This window comes from Apteryx mantelli, chromosome 1 (genome assembly GCF_036417845.1).
Source record: "Apteryx mantelli isolate bAptMan1 chromosome 1, bAptMan1.hap1, whole genome shotgun sequence".
NCBI lineage: Eukaryota > Metazoa > Chordata > Aves > Apterygiformes > Apterygidae > Apteryx > Apteryx mantelli.
The window spans coordinates 205,935,256-205,957,598 of record NC_089978.1 but is presented as its reverse complement, the minus strand read 5'-3'; the positions used below and the strand labels follow the sequence as shown (position 1 = coordinate 205,957,598).

Genomic DNA, 22,343 nt, shown 5'->3' with positions numbered 1-22,343 from the left:
AGCTAGTTCAAATTACTCTTTTATCAGAGAGCAAAATCTGTTGTTTTATCAGTGAATTTGGCTCTTCTTGAGTTTCTATATGAAGATAGTATTTTATTGTTTGAAGCACTTCCAGATTAGCCCACGGATGCCTTAATTTTCAAGATGACTTTATGTAGTTCAGCCGTGAAGGGAAATTTATATGTTTTGTCAATATTTGGGTTTTGACTGTGATACTGAATGATGAGGTTTTTTTTTTCTTTGAAGAGTCTTTACATTATGTGCTGATGCACTTGTAGTATCATGCCACTAGAAACAAGACTTTAGGGCAAGTTCTGTTTCTATCACTGGGTCCTTGGAACCACTACATATGTCTCATATTCATTAGATAATTCAAGTGTTATACAGGAAGACTAAGAAGGTGGATTTTTTTTTTTCTCTGAAGGCTGTAGGAATAAGCAATGTTATTGAATGCTGTTTTTGGTGTGTGTGTGGGGGGGAACAGTTCAAAAACATTTTTATTAAACAGAGAAACACTGCCCCTGCATTATCATGGGGGTGTATGCTGCTTACCACTTGCAGTAGCATTTTCTATGGAGAGAGATGCTTTTGTGAGTGTTGTCATCTGTTGAAGCATTTTGCAAATGAAGTACAGGGAGGTATTATTCCATAGGGTAATTAGGCTGTATTTTCAAAAAGGAAAATATGAGATAGGTGTGATCCTAAAAATAGGGTGTGTTACAGGTTAACTGACTGCTCTGTCATTTAAAGAAAGCCAAAAAAAATAGTGATGTAGAAATACATTTGCAAATACATAGGTTTGTTGTAACTTGGAATTGAACAAAACTTAGTGATGCAAATAGGTTTATAGTTGCAGATGTGTGATAAATAGTTTAGAAAGAATACATGGCAAATAACCTTGTAAAAGTGAATTAAAATCAGCTGGCTAAATGAAAATGGTTCATTGTAGCTCTTGGGAAAAAAATTGCAAATGTTACAAGATGTATTTTTGTAAAATCATCATCTGACATCTTAAACCCCCTCTGTCTGAGTGCAGTTCAATGGTAATGAAGGATTACATCTTTCCTCCTGTCTGCTTTCTTCCTTTTGGAAGATTAACTATTCATGTACAAGATTTCTCTCTCTATACTTAGAAACCATGAATAAGAACATGCACAATTATTTTTCCCCATGCCAGTGTCTATCTGTAGACTTCATGTTTTCTGTTATTTCTGGTTGTATATTTTACGCAGTTAAAATTTGACTGATCCTGCAACTCACTATTTATCAGTGCACTGCTGTACAGTGTATTAGGAAAACTACTGCGTTCTGTTTTCTTGTTGTTTTTGGTTTTTAAGTTTTTTGTGAATCTGAGCTTAGTTCAGTGAAGATGTCCACTCTTGTGATGAATTAGGGTCTTTGTTTTTACATGTATGTTTCTTGAACAGAGGTTGCTGTACAGCAGGACTAGTTTGTGGTTTGTAACTCATGTGGAGGTAACTGAAGTGAGGTATTTCAAATGGATATTTCATTGAATTTACTGCAAACTGAATTTGCTTAAACTTTAAACACAGGTTATAGAATAGACATCACTGAAACTGTTTAGCAAATTGTTTTTCCAGAACATGGTTATCTCACTTAATTGTGTACAACACAATTGAAAACTATTTCATTCTTTCCAATTAGCTCTACCTCTAAGCTGTCATCTTGCATGCTAATTGTTCCCCATTTTCTTCAATGTAGTAATGGGTTTCTGAATGATGAGCTAAATACTTCAGCTTAGCGAATCATGAAAGCTGAAAATAGTTTGGCAGATAATCCAGTAACTCATGTTAAACTGCCCAATTAAGAAAAAAACCTCTTTTCCTATTGTCAATCTCCACTGAAAGATTTGTGGACTTACAATTTTGATGACTATGTGCAACTTTCAAAAAGAGCTTTGCTCTTTGCATTCCTCTGTGTGACTGTGTATAGTGTTTTTCAGATGAAATCAGAAAACCCCGTGATAGTTATCTAATCAGATGACTGTTTTTTAAATGTAAAAGCTACCCTCTTTGTAGATCTGAAATTGTCATCTTGCTTTTGTAAATGTCTTCTCAGCCTGTGAAAGTTTCGTAGCCTCCTCAGCAAAAGTTAATAGTATAAATATCATAGGCAGCTGTTACTGCAACCAAGTCCACAAAGGGATGTAGGGTATAGCTCCTAAATTTTATGTCTTGCCACTTTAGTGGTGTCCACAACCTGAATATAGCATTGAGGCTTCCTGCATGTTGGGTAGATGAAGTTCTCACTTAAGATTGGGATCTTTGATACCAGCAATATGTGCTAATATTTTATTTTAGAGTCATTGTATGAGCTATCCAGGGATTGGAATTTGTGTCATGTCAGTGCCCTAAATCAGTCGCACTTATTTTCACCAAGCAGATGTTAGCTGTTTCATACATATGGAGATAGCGTCAACAGGAGGTGAGAATTAGTGCCTGTCCTCCCTCCAGATGGATTGCAACTGTGGGATTTGGGCATCTTAGAGGTGCTGATCTAAGCAGACAAGAGGGGTTGGACTTAGGTCCTCTGTGTTTTGGACACATGCTTAACAAGGGAGCTCTTGGAGAGTAATAATGTTTAGATAGAGCTCATCTGGAAGGCTTCCTTGGAGGACATCTGTTTGATGAAGCATGGGAAGATGTCTGTTATGTGGATCTTCTTATGGAGAAGACATTTTGCATTTTGACAATTGCAGAACATTGAAGTAAACGTCTGTCGTCTCATCCTCCAGAGGAAGAGGAGGCCTTGATTCACTCTGAGTCAGTGGAAGCCACAGGCACAGAAATGATAAGCTTCAATGCTAATTTGTAATGCTTCTTTCTAAGGTGCTATATGAAAACAAGAAGTAATGAAGAAAAGAATTATATGAAAAGATGAAAGCTGTGGAATCTGAACAATAATCAAAAAGTAAGGTGGTCACTGAGACCTTGTTGGATGACACAGATAGGACATTAAATGACAGTTGGTGAAGTTAAAGAAAAGCAATAGAGCTTTGGAATTGGACAAGTTGTCATTGTGAAAGATGAAGCCCATCTGAGAGTGCTTGTGTTAATGGGCAGAAGGCAAAGAACCACAAGAAAGAGAAGATAGGGAACAGTATATTTATCAGATATATTTAAGTGAGTAGAAAAGAGCTGTAAAAATTTCCTTTTTTTCTGCTTCGGCATCCTCAGCCTGGTTATGTATGTGTGCCTTCTTCCCTACTCTGACAAGAGTATGTGATTACTTCTACTTCAGCTGGTGTGACTGGCATCTGTTCCCTGTGTTTCATCTCTCAGGCAAAGAGTGAGTATTGCTACCTTCTTCCTCATGTGGAGAAAACCTGTGGGATCCAGCCACCCAGCTCTTCCCTGAATCATTTCAAAAGTGTCCTCCTTACTGTTTCCTCAGGGGATGCCTGCAATACGTTGTAACACTTCTTCATAAAGGTGAAATCTTGATGCTTGCCAAGTATGGAACTTATATTCAGAATGCAATAGACCTTTTGAGGAAACTTTTTTAGTAACAGTGGAAGTAATAAGTGTAGCTGATGAATTAAAAATAGTCCTCTTCCCTTTCTGATATTCCAAAAGGGAAATAAACTACTCTAAAAATATATATATTGATTTCTAAGTCAACTGGGGAACAGAGATTTGTGCAGCTAAGCCAACTGTTTGTTGCATGAAATCAGAGTATACCATTAACTTCTGATAAGTGAAATAGGATGTGTTTATCGCCTGTAACATTAGCCATCCCATGGCATAAATTGGTTATGGGAACACAGTATTTGTTGCTTTCATGCCCCCAGTTCTCAAACTGCATTACAAGTTGGCCCTCTTTTGCATTTTTTTCTCCATTGCTAATTTCTGTGTGTTTTTTTTTTTTTTCCCATGCAAATCTGCAGTTTGTCACTGTTATGACTCCCTCTATCTTCTGCATGCCTCTCTTCTGCAGTTTTTTTTCTAATACCTTTTATACTGGAGTTCTCTTCCCCAGTGCTGGATTGAACTACTGTTAAATACATGAGGAAAGAAGCAGCTGATTGGAAGCAACCTGTATTTGTGACAGGTGTATTTTGAAGCGCTCTGCTGCTGAAATTGATTTTCTTTCTTAGCTTGCTATTCTGCAAACACTTATGCTTGTGGTTAAGCCTTCTACCATGAATAGATCCTCAAATGTTGGATGAACAGCCATGCGTTCTGTGATTTGCATTCTAAGCTCTGGAGGGCAGGGGGACCATTTCTGGCTTCCCATACAGTGCTAAGTGTTCTCATGCTATATAAATCATTCCCTAAGTAGACAAGCAACAGCAATAGATTACAGTACTGTCTTTTGGCTCCTAAAAATGAACTTCTTGTTTTTGTCTATTTTTTTTGGTTTTGTTTTTAGGCAATAGTAGTTATTATCCCATTATCATAATCATGTGAAGCTATGGCAGTTTTCTGGGGAAAAGGTCTCAAAAAATAACTGTATTAATGAAGTTCAGCTGTCTAACAATATGTGAGCACACCCCACCAAAGAAAATTCATTCAACAATATTAAATGCTAATTTTTTGGTCATGTTAAGTATGAGGAGATGCTGCTTTTCGAGAGCGAGTCCGTTAATGGAAAGCTACGAAAGAAGTTTAGTTTTTAGAAAGCTCATGTTGCATGTCTTCTGTTAGTTTTCATGTTTGTCTTTGCTCCATAACTTAAACAAATACTCCCTCCTCCTTCACTGAAACTTTACTCCACCTCATCCATATGTTTTGCTTTGTGTTTTAGCTGAAAAAATACACACCACCATCTGCTGCTGAATTAATTCAGGTTTCATCACATCTGACTCGATCATCCGTAACTGATATTGCTTGGGGCAGGCTGAAATCTGTGGTCTTGCTTTCTAGGAAAGAAACTTCCTTTTTCATCACTCCTGTGGTGTAAACACATTCTTTGATGGAGAGAAAAGAATGTGTAGTTGGACTTCACTCCTGATGACGTTTTCCTTGCCCAGAGATAAATACCTCTTGAATTGAGGGAGGAGGGGACAGGAAAAAGAATCAATGAGAGACAAGCTGACAAGCAAGTTTAACGGTATTGGTCTGTTCGTGCTTGTGGATGAATTGTATTTTTTTTAACTTGGCATTTTCCAAAGTTAGTAGACGATCTAGGGATTTAGTTCACTCTGAAAATCCATGGAGTTAGGCATCAATTTGCATTTAATGGTGTTCTCTTTGCTACTTCTGTGCTGTGGAGAGTTAGGGCTTATATTGTTTGTCCCAGAGATTCCTTTATTACTGAATTTGAGACTTCAAATATTCAGTTTTTCTGTGTGAATTTTATAAATTCTTCTAGAATAGTTGAATGGCCCTTGTGCTTGGGAGCAAGGGAGCCTTGCTCCCTCCCCCTGCTTTCCCTTTATTTGCTCTTAAATGTTTTATAGATAGCCCTTGCTGCCCAGTCTGAGATGGCTGTTGGAATTCAGCCATCATGTTCAGCATCATTCAGCTTTCATGCCTGATTGCCACTGGGAAATAAAGCCTCTATAGGTGCTTCTCTCTCTTTCTCTCTCTCTCTCTCTCTCTCTTTTTTTCTCTCTTTTTCTCTCTTTCTCTCTCTTACTCAGCTAAAGGAAAGGATTCAGTAACTTTCCATATCTGGGGCTGCTGGAGCAGAGAACTTTTTTGTTATAGTAATATAGTACCTGTGTAAAATACTTGCAAGAAGTTAAAAATATTTGAACTGAAAAACAAAAAGTTTTGTTAAAAAGACAAACAAGACCTGAACAAGTCCAGCAACAGTAACTACACGGTAACTCCATGAGTTGTGCCTCTTTCTGTGTCCTCTTTCCACTTGCCTTTAACATTGTTTGAATCTTTGCTGATTTCTTTCCTGTCCTTCATTCTTTTTTTTTTTTTTTGGTAGTTCCCTAGGTTTCTTTTTTCCAGTTTTCTCTAGTGAAACTTTGCTGAAATAAGTGTCTGCTCCAGTGTGACTAAAGGCAGAAATGAAGCCTTACTTTTGAAACATGTTCTCTTGTTGGATGCATTTACCATAGCAACAAGATGCAAATGGAGGACAGTGAAAGGGTTTTAAGGTCAGCTCCAGAATGACTTTGATGTGCAGAGAAGGTCTGTTCAAGTTATATTTTAAAATGTGAGGCACGTGCATTGCCTTGAAAATCTGTAGAAGGACATGCATCTGATACTTTCCTTCTTGGAAGTTGCTCATGTTGGTCCTGAAAACAGTAACCTCTCTAAACTACCAAAAATGCATCAATGTGTGATGAAAACAGTTATTTGTAAAGGCCACAAAATAAAAATTTTTCCGTATGCTGTTCTGAAGTGCTTGCTTACGCAGTGTAGTTGGAGTTGGTGATGGCAATTTAGAGTGCTCATTTGGGATAGTCAGCGTGGATGTGAACGCTCCCGTTAGCCATATTTATTCTCTGAGCGCAGGCCTTATTCTCCACCCAGCATTAACAGCAACATGGTTTTAATGTGATTTGACATGAAATATCAATAATACTGGAAGTGGAGCAGTGACACTGCTGATTCAGAGACAACCAATATAAAAAATATATACAGTATAAAATACTTCCTGGATAGTTTCTGTATGGAAAAAAGGAGGGGGGGGGTCACATTTGGTCCTTAGTTATTTTTGTTACTATTCTCAACACTGTTAAAAGTCCTTCACTGCCGGAATAATTCTCCCCCCCCTCCTTTTTTTTTTTTAATCAACGGACATATGCTGGTCTTGCTGTCTCGGACAATGCTCCTTTTAAGGATTTTTAGATCCTTAAGTCTACCTAACAAAACTGAATGACTTGGGTCCCTTGGGTCTGCTGATTGTGGAACTGCAACAAAGAAAGCTGAGAGCACCAAAACCTTGGTAAAAGGTTATGATGATATGTTATTCACAGTAAATTATATGCACCCAACTTGAGTGCATTTCCATGTTAATATTAAAGGAATTGTTATCTAGATAATTTTTGATGTCTCACTGATGGTTCTTGCATTTGTGTTATTACAGAAACTATGCATCGTTCAGTTGTTTTTTTAACCAGTTAACAAATACCTAACTCTTTGCAAGAAACTTTAGATTTTGTATAGTTTTGCCATACTTTCTTGTTCTTAAATATTTCAAGAATTCTACAGAAAGTTTGTTGAAATGCTTTCTTTTGTATACTATAGTTCTGAAGGATATTTATTTTCCCCTTCACTTATGTTCAACATAATTGATCCTCTAAAAATATCAATAAAACACTTAAAGCATTGTGACAAACCTGACTCCAAACGTGGGTAATACTTAAATAACTATAGCATACTGTAGCATGATGACTTAGCTACCACAGCTGAACACATGGAAGGAGATAGCTAACAGGTCTGAAGAGAAAATATCTCTCTTTCATAAGATGTCTCAGTTTGACACTTTTGTTTTTTTGTGTGTTTTTGTTTGATAATGGAACAGTTTGATCAAACAGGCTTCCCTTTGCCTAATCTAAACTGGGGTTTTGAACAAAGGTATTCCGCATCTTGGGTCAGGCCCCCAGCCGTTTGGCTATTGTCTTTTTTGGGCATTTTTAAACTGCTTTCACTGACTCTTCCCCCCCCCCCCCCTTCTCTTCTAACCATGATAGTTGTCTTTTGCTTGACACTGCTAAAATCCCAAAGTTAAGGGGATACCTTAAGCTGAAAAGCTGTATAGCTACATAGCATTAACATATGTCAAGAGATTATACTGAAGTATATAACTTGTTAATGATGTTGATAAAGGGTTTCGTAAGTTATCAGTAATAATTTAAAAATATGTAAGAAAGAGTATCATCTGTAACTATCTTACAAATAATGAAATTCATAGTCTTGCATAATTCTAGTGTCACTAGCAAACCTGATAAGAAACTTCCCATGTACAGTACAACTCTTGGTATTGTGCAGGACATAGGAACCCAATTAAGCTCCTTTCTTTGAAGCATTTGGCATCATATTGCCTGATAGTCTGCATCTTCTTGAAGTAAAGTGATAGGAAAGTAGAAACTGACTTAAGATGTCTATATAGTTTATTTAAAATGAAGCGGTTCCCTATCTATTTAACTTTGTTTTTCAAAGCTGGCAATTCACAGCATTTGTGTTGTTGGACCCTTCCATTGAGCATGAAGGACTGACTTGGAGATGCGTCCTTTTGTGTCACTGAGTAGCTCATGATTCCAAGATTTTTGAGTTTCCTAAGCTCTGATTTAGGAGTATTGATTAAATATATTTGCCAAGTGTAGCAGTAACTTTGTCTCAGTTTGTGTTTGAGTCTGTCCTCCAGAGGACAGAATATCTATGTTGCTGTCTCTCCACTTTTATGAGAATGAGAGGGATGTGAAGGTAGGTAGTGGGTCTCTTCTGTCCTTTGTATATTCTTTTCCAAGCTTCCCTCCCCATGCTCCACTGACATGTATTGTCGTCTCAGAATTGTGTTATACACTCCCCTAGGCAAAGATGTAGCTTCAAAGTACAGTAAACACTTATGGTGTGGCATAATACACAATGCAACATCATGAGAAAATCAACTGCTATTAAAACACCTGAGTTAGTCATTACATTCTGTGAAAATGTGAGCCCTGTGGTGTTAGAATTAAAAATTTTGTATTTCTAAAGTACATATATTGTTTTGCTTCTTTTTTCCCCCCGATTTGGTTCTGTGTGAACAGAAGAGTTGTGTCTGTACCAGTCACTCTGATCCATAGCAAACAGCTGACTAATCCTTTTTTACCTGCTGAGCAAACCAAACATTGCTTTGGTTTTCACTGTACAGAAGTTACCCAGGTAAGGAGTATTTCACTTCTTGCACTCAGTTCTATTTCTTTTGAAGTTTAGTCTTTACTTTTAAGTATATGAGAAATCCTTATTTTTAGACTCTGGTCCTGTAATGTGATGCCTCTGGGTTTTTGGAGAAGTCTTACCTGTATACATTGCTTCAGACTAGGGATTTTGATACCACCTAAACATCTTACATATTTTCTTTTTCCAGTCAGTTAGAATTATTGTGATAGTGAATAATTACTACATTTTAGAAAGCTTGATTTGTTTTATAAGCAAATTGTTTGAAACCTTTTAAAGACCAGAAAATATTTTCATGTAGGGTTACGGGGAGTAAATATCCAAATATGTATTTTTTTTTTTTAGGCAGGAGGAAAAAGAGGAGGAGTCTACTTCTAATAGAATTTGAAAAAGTAATGGATCAGAGAGAAGGCCACCTGTTTAATCTATATCACTTAGAGTGCAGCTTACATTTCTGTCTCATCTAATCAGTCAGCTCATCACTCAAGAACAATAGAATTGCCATTTTGATCTTCATTAGCAGAACTTGAGTTCAGCAAAAGTAGATTGGTGTTCAGTGAGCTCTAAAAATTAGGTCTGAGATAGGACTGGATAGGTCTGAACTAGTATTGACAGGTAAACTGTTTGACATTCAATTATGCTGGTTTTTTTTTTAAGAAGCTTCAGGCTGATTCCCCCCCCCCCCCCAAGTGACCTACACTGGCTGGTCATCAAAGTGTAGCAGTAGATATATTTCATCATTGTCAGCAAAGCTGTCGGGGAACAGATGGGCTTTTCATTGTCCTTTAAATGTCAACAAGTAAAACCTTGGTAGGCTCAAAAGAGGAAGAAATCTACAGATGACAGCTTTGGGTGAAAGTGCTAGTGCTTTGTTCTGTGCCTTCAGCCCTCAAAAGGGCCAATGCATCTGTTGATTTTTAACTCTTGTGACTGCTGAATGATGAGGGAACTTTTATAAAGTGGTGTTTCCTATATTTTGGATGGTAGTTGAATGAAGGAAGAAAAAAAAAAAGGGGCCAATGTGCTTGCAGATACAAAGTAGAAGGGAAATTCTTCTTCGTCTTCATGGTGAACTCAACAAAAAGTAATAAGCTTAAATTACAATAACGAAAATATTAGGAAGGAAACATTTTCTATTTTAAGGATGGATGTCCTGGAACAGTTTGCTTGTAGAAATGTAGAATTCCTCATATGGGAGACTTCTAAAAAAGGTTTAAACTGGTGTCTGCTAGGAGTGTTTTGGGCATAGTTGATTTTACCTTGATGCAGAAAGCTAGAGTGGGTGAATGAATTCTGACCTTTCTGTGTTCTTTCCGTCTCAATTGTCTATAATTCTGTGAAGCTGCATGTCCAGTGCCCAAATCTGTATTCAGCATGATCAAATGATCCAGTCCGGAGGTCAGAATATGCTTATGGAGGTGTGACAACATCCACATGAATAATAAAGCCGTACAGGTTTGGAAGGTTAAACTTAGACTAATTCCAGTTAGAAGGGACCTCAGGAGGTCATCTGATCCAGCCTCCTGTTCAAGGCAAGGTCAAAACTAAATTCAGAGTAGGTTGCTCAGGGCTCTATCCAGTTGGGCCTTGAAGACCTCCAAGGATGGAAATTCCACAGCCTCTCTGGGCAACCAATGCTTGGCTGTCCTTATGGTGAAAACTTTGTCCTTATGCCAAGTTGGAAAGTCCCTTACTTTAGTTTGACCGCTGTCCCCCATCTTCACCTCAGTAAGGAGCTTGGCTCTGTCATCTTGGTAATCTTCTTTTAGATATCGGAAGTGGTCAGATAAGGCCTAAAGGTCATCAAAATAACAGAATTCTCTAGAGCTGTCTCCATAGCCTGTTGGAAAAGATGAGATGTTGGGGAGAGCTGCAAGAAAAGGCTCAGCAGCTGTTTCTCCAGAGGAAATTTGCATATGATGGACAGAACAGGTTTTTGGGGAACCCTGCGGTTATGCGGATTTTCTTGTTAATCTGCAACTTGTACAGTGATGCTGGTGATACCACTACTGTTACGAGACAATGTATTGTAAGCATATCCTGCAAGAAGTATTGGAAGTTCTTGTTTTGGTTTGCATTTATTTTTTATTTTAAGTCTGCTCCATCCTCCCCCACCCCCACCTGATTTAGAGAATATTTCATGGTAGCTGTAACGTTGCTGTGAAGGCACTTGTAATGTTGTTCAGAGGGATAACAACCCTCTTTCTTCTCTCTGCAGGAATTCTGGCAGTCACCTTTTGCCTGCATTTCTTCTGCCACGATTTAAGCTCATTTATTCTTTTGGCTGAGCTGACTAATGAGGGTAATTAATCCTCAGCCCTATTTAATGTTGCTTTTTAGATACTCCTGCTCTCCTTAGCCCTCTCATAGTCAGAATTATCGTGTCTTCCCCCCCCCCCCCGCCCTTGTGACGGTTCCTGTGTTTCATTCTTCCAGCTCTTCTGCTTTGTTCAAACAATATCTTCTGTAAGTCAGAAGGAAATGCGTACAAGAATCATTGGTTTATCACATGCTTCATGTGATAATCTTGTGAATACAACCCAAAGCATCACTTAGTTATCTTGGAATGCTTTCTCATGACTCTTAGGCAATTAATTATATGCACGATCATGCACGATCAACTGTAATTTGTGTACTGTCAGCTTTTGTCTTGTTACAGCTATGAAAAACATTTAAAATTTTCAGATGTCTGTTTTTTTTGTTTGTTTTTTCTCCTCATTTATTTCTCTGAGTTTGTATGCTCATATGATCTGTGTGGAGCCCTGGGCAAAGCTAACATTGTTTGGTTTGTGTTGTTGGATGCCTGCCTGATATCTGTTTAAGAGTTATCTGGTTGAAGCTCAATTCATTTAAAATAGAGGAATATACTAGTAGACTGAGGAAAGTGCTTAAAAGTTGTTGATATCTGCATCTCTTTTTGAGGGTATCTGCTTTCCATTTCTCAGGTTGCAACAAGGAAACGTTAGTGACTCCCCAATTTTATCAGATATTTCAAGGAAATTTGACTAACTGTTGTCTAGCTGGAAGACTGACTGCGCTTTTTAATATGTATTCTGTTTTTCATGTGTGCATTTTTTTCTCTTAAGATTAGACTTCTGTGGGCAAGACTATAGGCCTAACCAAGGAATATCCGGTGAGGCAGAACATACTTGTAACGTACCACTTGACGTTGTTTAGCGAAAACTGCTCTTCTGTTTTGTTGCCTCCTCAGTATAAAGAAGAAGGTGGAAGGTTGTTCTAGCATAGCAATATGTGTGAGAGGTCTCTGCTTTGCTCAGAAATTACATAAATTGGCACTGTGTTACTTTTCCATTCCGCTAATAAACTGCGGGATCCTGGCTCTTAGCCAGCTTTCTGTTTGCAATATGTAACTGCTATAATTTGAATATAGTGTATTAATTAAAGATATTAATGATATATGATTACTTTGAGATAGTAAATGTATTTCAAGCTTTAAATTTGTAAACTTGTTTTTGCTTTCAAGTCACTCATGCTATTTTCTTTAGGGCGTAGGATTTTTGGTTTGGTTCTTCATTTATATTGTCAGTTAATACTGTGCTAGCCACTTTGTTGTCTCGTGTTTCAGCAAGATCTGCTTCTACCTTCTGAATGCTTTTGAATGCCACCCACAGAGCTGTTCTGAAGTATTTGACAATCATCTTAAGCCATGATTTCAAGGTTACATTATAACCCAGGGTTTCAGGTATTAATATATTCAACACATTGTAAGGCGTTTTCCTTCTAAGTCAATTTACTGTTAACACAATGTATGAATTAGAGGTTTATTTTCTGTATCTGTTTGTCCTGTGAGGCTGAAAGCTCCCTCTCTGGAGATGTTAAAAATAGATGAGGAGATACAGAAATAAAAACTAGTAGGATAAATCATACATTGACAAAAACGTGAGTACATTAATGTATGAGCACTAGTGTTGGTTGATGGAAAGTGATACTGGATGAATAACTTATAATGTACCTCTGTGTGAAAAACCTGAAAGAAAGCTTTTGAATTTTGAGTGGGGGATGCTGTATACCAGTGTCCCCAGTTCTGCGTGCCAATGTTAGCAAATGCCCAGTTAGGGGACACTGGCCATCTCTCTTTCAAGTTGGAAATACATAAACAATTTGAAAAAAGAATAATAATAAGAAAAATAACCTGAATAAAGAATGAACAAGGGCTTTGGTTCATGAACCCAGTCAAAGCTTTGTTTCTTTCTTTGTAATCCACAAAACTGGGTATCTATAGTTATATGTCATTGCATACTGGATTTCTTCAGTATGTCCGTGACTGCTGCAAATATCACAGGAGAGCTCCAGATTGCACAGTGACCCCTCTTTTACTGATAGAGATTTTACTGCTGGACAATATTGCTAGAGATACTGAAGCTAGCAGTCTCCACTGGGCCAGCAAGTTCTCGGTGGAATGTCCCTGCTGTGCAGTTTTCCAGCTGCTGAGCCTCTGTGCTGCTGCTTTTTTGCCTTCTTGCAAGGCCCCTCTGCCAGCGGGGCTGCTAGAGGCTGAAAGCCACCAACCAAAGCACAGTGCTTTGCAATGGCTGCCGGGATAAGCTGGCCTGAAGTCTTGTTTTCACTACAGAGTAACTGGTTGTGGTGCCTGCAGTGCTGATGGGTAATATGGAAAAGACAAGAGAGAATGTGTATGTTTTTTGATCTGTTCTGACACATTGTGTAACATAAGTCACTGGATTTGATTGAGAATCCAATGATGTGTTTAGTTAAAAACATGAATGCATGTGAAGTGCAAGCAATCCTGACCTCAAAGTGCTCTCCTTTCATTAGTTCCAGAAGAATCCCACTCCCTGTTCTACATTTATGTCTTGCTTATAATTTTAAATTTGTCTTACTCCCACTCTTCAGCCATTGGTTTTTATTTCAGTGGTCTAGAAATGGTTAACTCTGGTAAGTATAATTGGGAAATATGCTATTTGTACTTTTCCTTTGGGCCTTTCTAATTATTCATGTGATGAGGTTTGCATAAGAGCCGCATTGCAGATGCTCTCGATTTGATGATCAGGCTTTGTATTTCCATGTAAACAAAAAGTTGAGTGATAAGGCATGGGCAAGCAAAATCTATGGGTGAAACAAACTTTTCTGGGAGAATCTTAAGGTGGTATCATGTGTTTGCCTATCATGTTCAAAATAATAATAACCTGACAGTATATTTTTATATATTTTTATATATTTTTATTTTATATATTCATAAATATAAAAGAGTATTTAAAAATGAAAGAGCTTTAATATTGTTGTTTCTTGCTTTAGCATTTCTTTCAGGTTCAGCAGTGAAATTGATTAAATTCTACACTGAAATTTTTGTATAACTTAAATTTTGCACAAATTTTCAGTTTTTTTCTCTAAATATCTGTTATTATATGTTGAAATAAATGGACAGCTTCCTACCCGCCACCAAAAAACCCCCCCAGAACCCCTTTTCTCTTAGTGCTAAAAGAAATTATTTTAAGTGGAAACAAAACTGGTCAAACCACTAGGCCTTTGTTATTGCCCTGTGATATTTTGATTTTTGAGGTTTACTGTGCAAACAGTGGTAGTATAGGGTTGAAGCTGAGTGCAACCATTGAGTTGAAATCATGTTTTTGTGTATCGCTGTGGGAGGCAGTTGTCTATGACTCGTAGCAATATATAACCCTATAATAGGATATTATGCCATTACTCTATTATCTTGTGTGCACCCATATACATTTTTCCTCTTTTCACCAAAGTTTCTGGTCGTCTTTGATATTGATCCTTGAAAGCCTTGTATGACAGTGCCCACCCATGCAGTGTCAGTAGTCCCATTTAAGCCGATGGAACTCTTATCTTGCCTCATGTTCAGTGCTCAGAGGATTGTGATACTTGGTCGTAAGTTTGGGGGCAGGGTCCACAGCCATCTCGGTTGCTTTTACTGTGGTCCTAATGTGCTGCAATGTAAACAGTAAGTGAAAGCTTAAACCTTTTAGACAATGTGAAAGAGTTTTTATATTAAGAAAGTCTTAAGGATGTCTGTGCTACCTCCAGTGCATGAAGCGACTGTGAACTGTATTACTCAGACAAACCACAAATGATTTGCATTGATGGTTTGTCAGAGCAGCTGGGAAATGTACGATTTAGAATTATTATGTGCCAAGAAGAGCTGATTTAATTCAGTCAAGACAAAGAAATGGGTTTTGACCCTGAAGAAGCTTGTCTGGACAGACTTTTCTTTTTGTCCCCAAGGAGCTGCAGTCAAGCATTCAGCAGATATCAGTGGTCCCGGGATCAGGTGTTGCTGCTTTGTGTGAGCTGGAGCTGAGAGAGACTGGCAGAGCAGTGGCTGGGCTAGCAGCTGTGCACATAAGAGGAGGATTGTTCCAGAAATGTATGCAGAGCTTCCTGGGCAAGTAGTGTAAAACTGGGAGAACTGCTTTTTAACTCAATGAGTTATATGTTCTTGCATGATTTTTTTTTTTTTTTTTTTTTAAAGCAGCCATAGTTTTGGAGTTCTGGTTGGATTTGTGCTCTAAGCTGGAAACCTGAAGCTTAATGAAAAATTCAACCTATAGCTAGACCATGAAGGAGAAAAGGACTTACCTTCTCTGTTATGCCAGCGTGGATAGCAGTTTTAAAAATAGATACAAGTAGCAAGGAAGTAGCTAGTTCTTGGATTTTATTCACAACTTGCATTGCATGAGTTAATTCTGTAGCTGAGTTTGTGAGCTTGTCAGCTTACATTGTGGTGCATTCACCAGGGTGCATTTATTTCATGGACGTGCTCTGTCCTGGAGCTAAAACTTTGCTGAAATGGTATTACCAGTAGTATTTTTATTAGTGGTCATTTCAAACTGTGGACTTGCTAACGCAGTGAGGTCTGTATTGTAGCAGCAAGTAAAACATGACAGTAACTGAATTCCCACAGCGAGTTTCCCACTGGACTTGTTCAGCTCAACCAGCTGCCAGTATTGGAAGCCCAACTGTTAGAAAATCAAGCAACCTTTTCTATTTACACATTATTAATAGCCAGGAATATGAAACTGGCCCATTTCTTCCTGAAGAGGTAGAAGAGCATGTGCTTTCACTTACTGTTATGTTAAAACTTCCCATGCTAACTCAGGTGATATGTTGGCTACTATTGAGAAGTTATTTGGATAGTCTTAACGCTTTATGGAGAACTGGTGGATGTAATACTGAAGCATCACTTTTTTAACTTTAGAGATGTGATAAGTGTCAGTTAATCAGTATTGGTGTAACTGTTTTGTTCAGTTTAAGTCATTTCTTTAATACACTTTTCCAGCTTTAGATAGAGCAGAGCAGGATGTTCTCCTCCTCTACTGACAGTGGGGAATCTTAATAACCTAGGCAATAGGGAAGCAGCCATAATGACTCCAACTTTTTCTCCAATGTGGAAATTTTAGCCCAAACCAACCAAATAAAAAGTTGAAACACTCCATTAAAATTGGAGTGCTTATACATATATTTAACCAGATATGAAAAATTAAAAATGTTTAAAAAGCTTCTACCTTACCAGCAGGGAAGTCATTTTGCATGCAGTCTCCACACTTAGATAGCTCTTAATTTTAATCAAATTCCCAATTTTCCTGTCAGTGCTGGTTTCTTTCTTCAGTATCTGAGAGTGTGCTGTAGGTGCTTGTGTCTGTGAGAACTGAAGGTGGATAAATGAAGAGAACTGGACTTGTCTACCGGTTACTACCCTCAATTTACATAGCTCCGCATATGTATGGTCTTGTAAGTCCCTCAGCTTGGATAAGAGACTGAGAAGGTGCAATAGTGGCAGCTCAGCCCTTGGTGCAGATACTGCTGCAGCTGAGAGGGCTCTGCTCTGCACGCTAGCCTTGGGGCATGAGCTGGTGTGTGGAAACCGGCTTTCATGTGAAGTTCCAGATTCCAATGGATTTATTTTTGTTTTTTTCCACAGAAGTTGTTGAGCAAGACCCTGACAGTCTTTATAGCAGTGCCAACTGGAAGCTTGTTTCACTGTTCATCCGTGACCAGTCACTTTCCTTCCACTTCTCTTGTTACTTAAGCCTCAATTATTTCAGGTTTCCACTAATATCTCCATATAAATGCTAAATATTCTCTCACTGACACTTCTACTTCTCCCCTTCGTATCTCCCCCTCCCCCCTCTTCCCCCTAAAATCAGTCCTCAGTTAATAGCACAGAAGATTATGATCTGTTTATAGTCCCAAGTTTTTCACCTGCTTGAAATTTTGTGGGAAGTGTTGTTAGAATCAATACCAAAGCAGAGACTGGCAAATATCTCCACTTTTGGGGGGGGATGGGAGAATAGAGAAGGGGGAAAAAAAAAAGTTTGGGAACTGTCAACTTTCATTTGCCTGAAATGCTTGCTTGCAACAAAAGAGCATCTAGCACCATACTGAGCAATGGATCCAGTGCCTGACCTGTGTGGGTGCTCCCTACTGGATTTCCAATGTCACTTCCTGAAGCACCTTGTCCTTTAATTAACTTTCTAGAGGTCGTCTTTAAAAGAAGCCATCATCTGAAGTCAAGCAAGAGCAGCAAGTTGGTGATGTCTTCTCAGTGCAGCTGAAGGCTGGATAGTGTCACTGGGCAGAAACAGATGGATGCAAGAGTTCACCTTAATTTCTGATGCTGTGGCCATTAATCTGGATGTTTTTGCAGTGTATAGGATGAATAGTTTTAAAATAAATGGCACTAAATAAAGTGAGTGGGTTGTCTTCCCTTACTGCACAGTTGGGATTTACCAGCTCAGAGCTTTCAGTCGCTGCTTGAACAGTCTACCTTCTGTTTGGAAACAGAGCAACCTCTGTTCATTAGAAACAGTCAACAATAAATACGAAGAAATTTTCTGCAGTTTGCTTTGGAACTTAGTGGACCGGGTGTTATGGATACAACACATTTTTTTGCCACTCCTTATAAAAACTAAAAAATTGTACAGTGTTTTTTTTTTGTTCCAAGAATGTTACACTGTAAATTAACAGAGTGAAGGCGCTATTCAGAGCAGACTATTAAAACTGTTTTTAGCTGTCTTGTCCCATTGTGAAGTATCTGGTTGTTATTTTAGGAAGGTTAGCTAAGCAGTTATTTAAGTAATAATCAATGGCAATTTGTAATTTTCCGGTAACTGGCCTGACCCTCCTTTTCTTTTATAGTATTATTTAATTATAATTGCTGGGGAAGTTGCTTGTAGCTTTAGCTATAGCTTTATATTTTTCTTATAGCTTTAGCTATGAGAAGTATGTTGGTAGCTTTGTGTTTATTTTGGGTTAAGTGAAGTTGGAGTGTAATTATTGGACCTGTGGCTCTAAGTTTAAAGCAACCAACTGCTCTGGATTTAAGCGTATAACTGGGAAGATGGCTTCTCCATATGGAGGTGAAAGAAATGAAAACAATTTCCGGGCATGGTCATGGCATGAACATGTGATCTGTGGCTATAGCTTTAAGGGCTGAGAGAGAGGGAGAAGGAGTGTGTGTGTGTGTGTGTGTGTGTGTGTGTGTGTGTGTGTGTGTGAAAAGGAAAGGAAGAGAGGGGAAACTGGGTAAAAGAGACAATAATTATGAATTATCTTTTTGCTGTAACAGGAAAGGTCCCAAACCATTTTGACTTTCTTTATTACTAAAGAGAATACATGGTTTCTTAAAAGTTAAGGTATTCTGAAGAAAAATAGGACTTTAAAAATAGATATACATTAAATGGTTAGAGGAAGAAATTAGATGAACCCTAGTAGTGACATGACTGACAGTTGTTTGGTCATCTGGATAATCTTGCATTACATTGGGTTGTTTTATCATCTTTTGTATTCAAAATTTTATTTTCATATAGTGAATAAACATTGCTTTGTTTGCTTCTTATTACTGAAGACACGTGTGGCACTCATTCTTCATTCTTGATTTCCTTAAAGGTGTTGATAATTTGGAATGTGAGGCAGTTCCTGAATGTGTGTACTCATTTTTAAAGTATTCAATTTAATTTCATTAAAATTTTTTTATAAGTTATTCCTTTGAATTGAGAGGTAAAAGTGCTTTTTTTTTTTTTTTTTTTTTTTTTTGCGGGGGTGTGCAGAAATAGTGTCATTCCCCTGGAAATAGGAGCCTCCAACATCTGAACCAGCAAGCCACTGTCAATTCTTAATGTTTCTTGTCAGTAGAAACTGTATCTTTAATCAAAAATACTGTGAGGAAATTATTAGTTCATTCATCAGTGTAGTGTGATGCTGTGGACATCACCTTGGAAACCAGCTGTCTTGCGAGATTTTTTTAATAAAGTCTGACTCTGGTAATCATAAAGTACACTAATAACCGCTGTATGAAGAGTTGGCACCATCCATATTTGTGTTGCGAGTGGTGTACTTCTTACTGGCTGTGTGTGCTTGGATGCGTTGGGTGGACTGGGCCCTGGCTTGCAAGAAGTACCTGAACTGTGCCCAAGTATTTGAACTTTGAAGGTGGCCGGGGTTAGGCTCCTAGGTGCTCTGGCTGTTCATTTTTATTCTGTCTGCTGAGATTTGTTTACATAACAGCCTAGGGTTTTACTCTAACAGTAACTGAACTCGTAACAAACAAACTCAGAGGTAAATTGACCTTTCCCCCCTTCCACCTAAATTAATGTTATACAAGAGCTTGGTAAAGCAGCGACTACTTTTTTTTTTTTTTGGTTGGATAGCCTGTCTTTAGCGGATTACCTTTGATCCTACTGTTTTACCTCAGCTGAATTTTTACTCTCCAAAATTACTGGAAATAAAGTGTCTAAAATATTGGCAGTGTTTTTTATTATGACTCATTACTAGGCTAGGTGCTTGGCCCTTTAGTCTTCAAGTAGCTTTCCTTAAACTACCTTTTGATTAAGTTTTTTTTTTTCCCCATCTTAAATTACATATAATGACCTTTGTTTAACAGATTTAATCTCTGTTAATTGTTCAGTCATCTAAAGAAAGATGCTACAGAAAGTATATTCCTTTTCCTGATACTGCTCTAATTACATAATACCAGGTTCTGGTAAGCTTTAAGAGCAGGGTGACTCAACCACTCCTTACAACTACATACTCTGAGGCAGGAATGATGAGGGCTGCTTACTCTTATGTATTGAAGCTAAATTTTGGGGGAAGAAAATAGCTTGTAAAAGGGAGGCCAGGGAGATTTGCTCTTTCACTTGCATATATAATTGCTTTCTTTAAGAATGCCAGTGCATAGCCAGATACATTTGAGTGCATAAGCGACCTCTTTGTATCCATGAGTGCAGTAGTTGTAACCATTGGTCTGGGGACATAACAAAAGACCCTTCTTTTTTCTTTCCTTTTGAATGAGGCTTTTTTTTTTTTTTAGCAGTGTGACCTTCACATGCAACTGCTGTAAACTTTTCATAATCATTGCTAGTCTCCAATATTGTCAGAGCTAATGATTGCTGTGAAACCTTGCCAATGAAATGAGGATGGGTATTTCATACTTTGTGTGATCTTAGTCATAAAAGCTAAAAACATATTTTTAAATAGAAAACTACACAAGAACTATACAACTATACAAGAAGCAGCAAGTCTTGTCATGGGTGAGATACACATTTAATGTGCGGTTTAAGGCAGTCCTTCTGTCCTCGATTTGCTTTTTGGATAATGGACTTGGTACACAAATGCATCTGGAACACAGCCATCAAATTCCAAACTTCTAGCTGGTTGAACCCTCTGGGAAACTATAATTTTAGTGACATGGAGCAGCCTTCGAAACCCAGAGCCGCAGATGGCTCAGCTTTCCTTGTGGTAAACTTTCGGGTTATATGTTTCACTTGTTCCCCCACTTCCTATGTTGGTGCTGAAATGTTTCTTTGATGTCTGAAAAGCCTCTTGGAGATGTTAGGATTCCAAGAGCACCTGAGGAAGGGACATGCCCTTCATGACTGAACCAGGTATTTGGGATGCCTCTGCTGTTTCACCAGCCATAGGGTGATGTCTGGAAGAGTAGTGTAAGCAGACCTTATTGCCAAGGACCTGTCAAGCTGAAAGAGTATATAGGGTTTTTGAAAAGCTAGAAGCTACCTCTCAAAATAAAGACTAAAATGAGCTGGCACATTCTGGAGTTTTTGTACTCTGTTTTTAAAAGTAACAAAGGCTCCCGATGATTGTATTTTCAGGGTTACACCTGTGGAGTTGCCTGTAAGTGACCTGAATATTTTGGGGTATGTCTGCACATTCAGTACAACACGGTGTCCGAACCTTGAGCTAATATGATGAAGCTATTACAGCTCAGTTCTGTGCTCCTGCTCCACTGTGCTGTAACAGCAAGATGCTAACTCATCCTTCCCCTGATGAGGAGGGACAGCCTCTCCCGGCTAAATTAGCTATGTGAGCATCCGGTGTCTGTAGTCTTCTCAGTGGGAAATAGGAATAGGTTCAAGTGATGATTGCTAGGTGCAGGTGTGCCTGTATTCCTGACAGTTATGAAACCAAATTTGAACTTTAGTTTTAGGAAGGTGTAACTTTTTTTCATTTCTTAGTAATAACCATGAATATTGCAGGTCTTAGTTCATAAATGAAACTTTGCTGCATTTGCGTAGATCTCATTTTCTCTAAGATGCTGTTGTTTCTGTTTTAGCTTTCTGAGAGCAGTGAGACAGATGTAAGTGTTCAGCAAAAAACAAGCCTAGGCAAGCAGCCTAGCAGAACAATTAAAAAAAAAAAATCAATTTGCCTTAGCAATGTCATTTCCATTATCAGTTTGATTCTAGTCAAGTTGTACTTGGATTTGGTGATGTGCCCCTTCTGTTCTTGGCAGGCGTGTAGAAGCTTATAGATATGCTGCTTTTCCATAGCTGCTGACCTTGTCTTGAACTAGAAATAAAGAACTAAGGCCTGTACAAATCCTTCAACACTGCCACTATGGCCCTGAAAAGTCAAATTGTTTTGGAAGCTGTGGATTTCTTAACCTGCTATAGTGTAAATTAATCTAGGAGAAATCGCAGAAGAAGGTTTGGATGAATGAATGCTTTCATGTTACAAAGAAAGATATTGAAGGTCTAATAGATATACTGGAGGGTCTCTTATCCCTCCTGTAGGAGCTAGGGATATGAAGGGGAGAGAAAGGAGTGAGAGGAAGTCTACTTGAGAGCAGACTTTGGTCTTTCCCCTTCCCTCTATATGTTGTGTGGTTGTTTTTTTTTGTTTGTTTGTTTGTTTTTTTTTTTGGCAAAAGCACATGACTGTGCCTGTCAGTGTGAGGATATGCCATCTGTGTTGCACAGTCTGCTAGACTTACAGAATTGCACAAGAATTGATTTGGAGTCATCCTGCTGAACTGCTCTCTGGCTAGCAATAGCAACTGCCCAGAGATGCAGCTATCCATAAAATGGTTCAGAAACCAAGCAAAAGCAGCAGCCTGCAAAACTGCCTCAGCCTGCTGCTGCAAATGTAATTCCTAGCATGAACAGTTAATGGGTAGGTAAGCTGGTCAGATGAAAGCTGCTGAAAAGGGTAATTGTTTTATGAAATCAAATCTGTGGGTTTTTTTTGTTTTTTAGAGTAGCCGAGGAGGTAGAGAGTGAAGACGGACAAATTTAGTTA

At 38.3% G+C, this 22,343-nt stretch overlaps 1 protein-coding gene across 1 annotated transcript in view; it reads left to right on the top strand.

Annotated features, from left to right (window-relative positions):
• KIF21A (kinesin family member 21A) overlaps positions 1–22,343 on the top strand; it is a 95,499-nt gene that overhangs the window by 1,159 nt on the left and 71,997 nt on the right. The window lies entirely within an intron of this gene.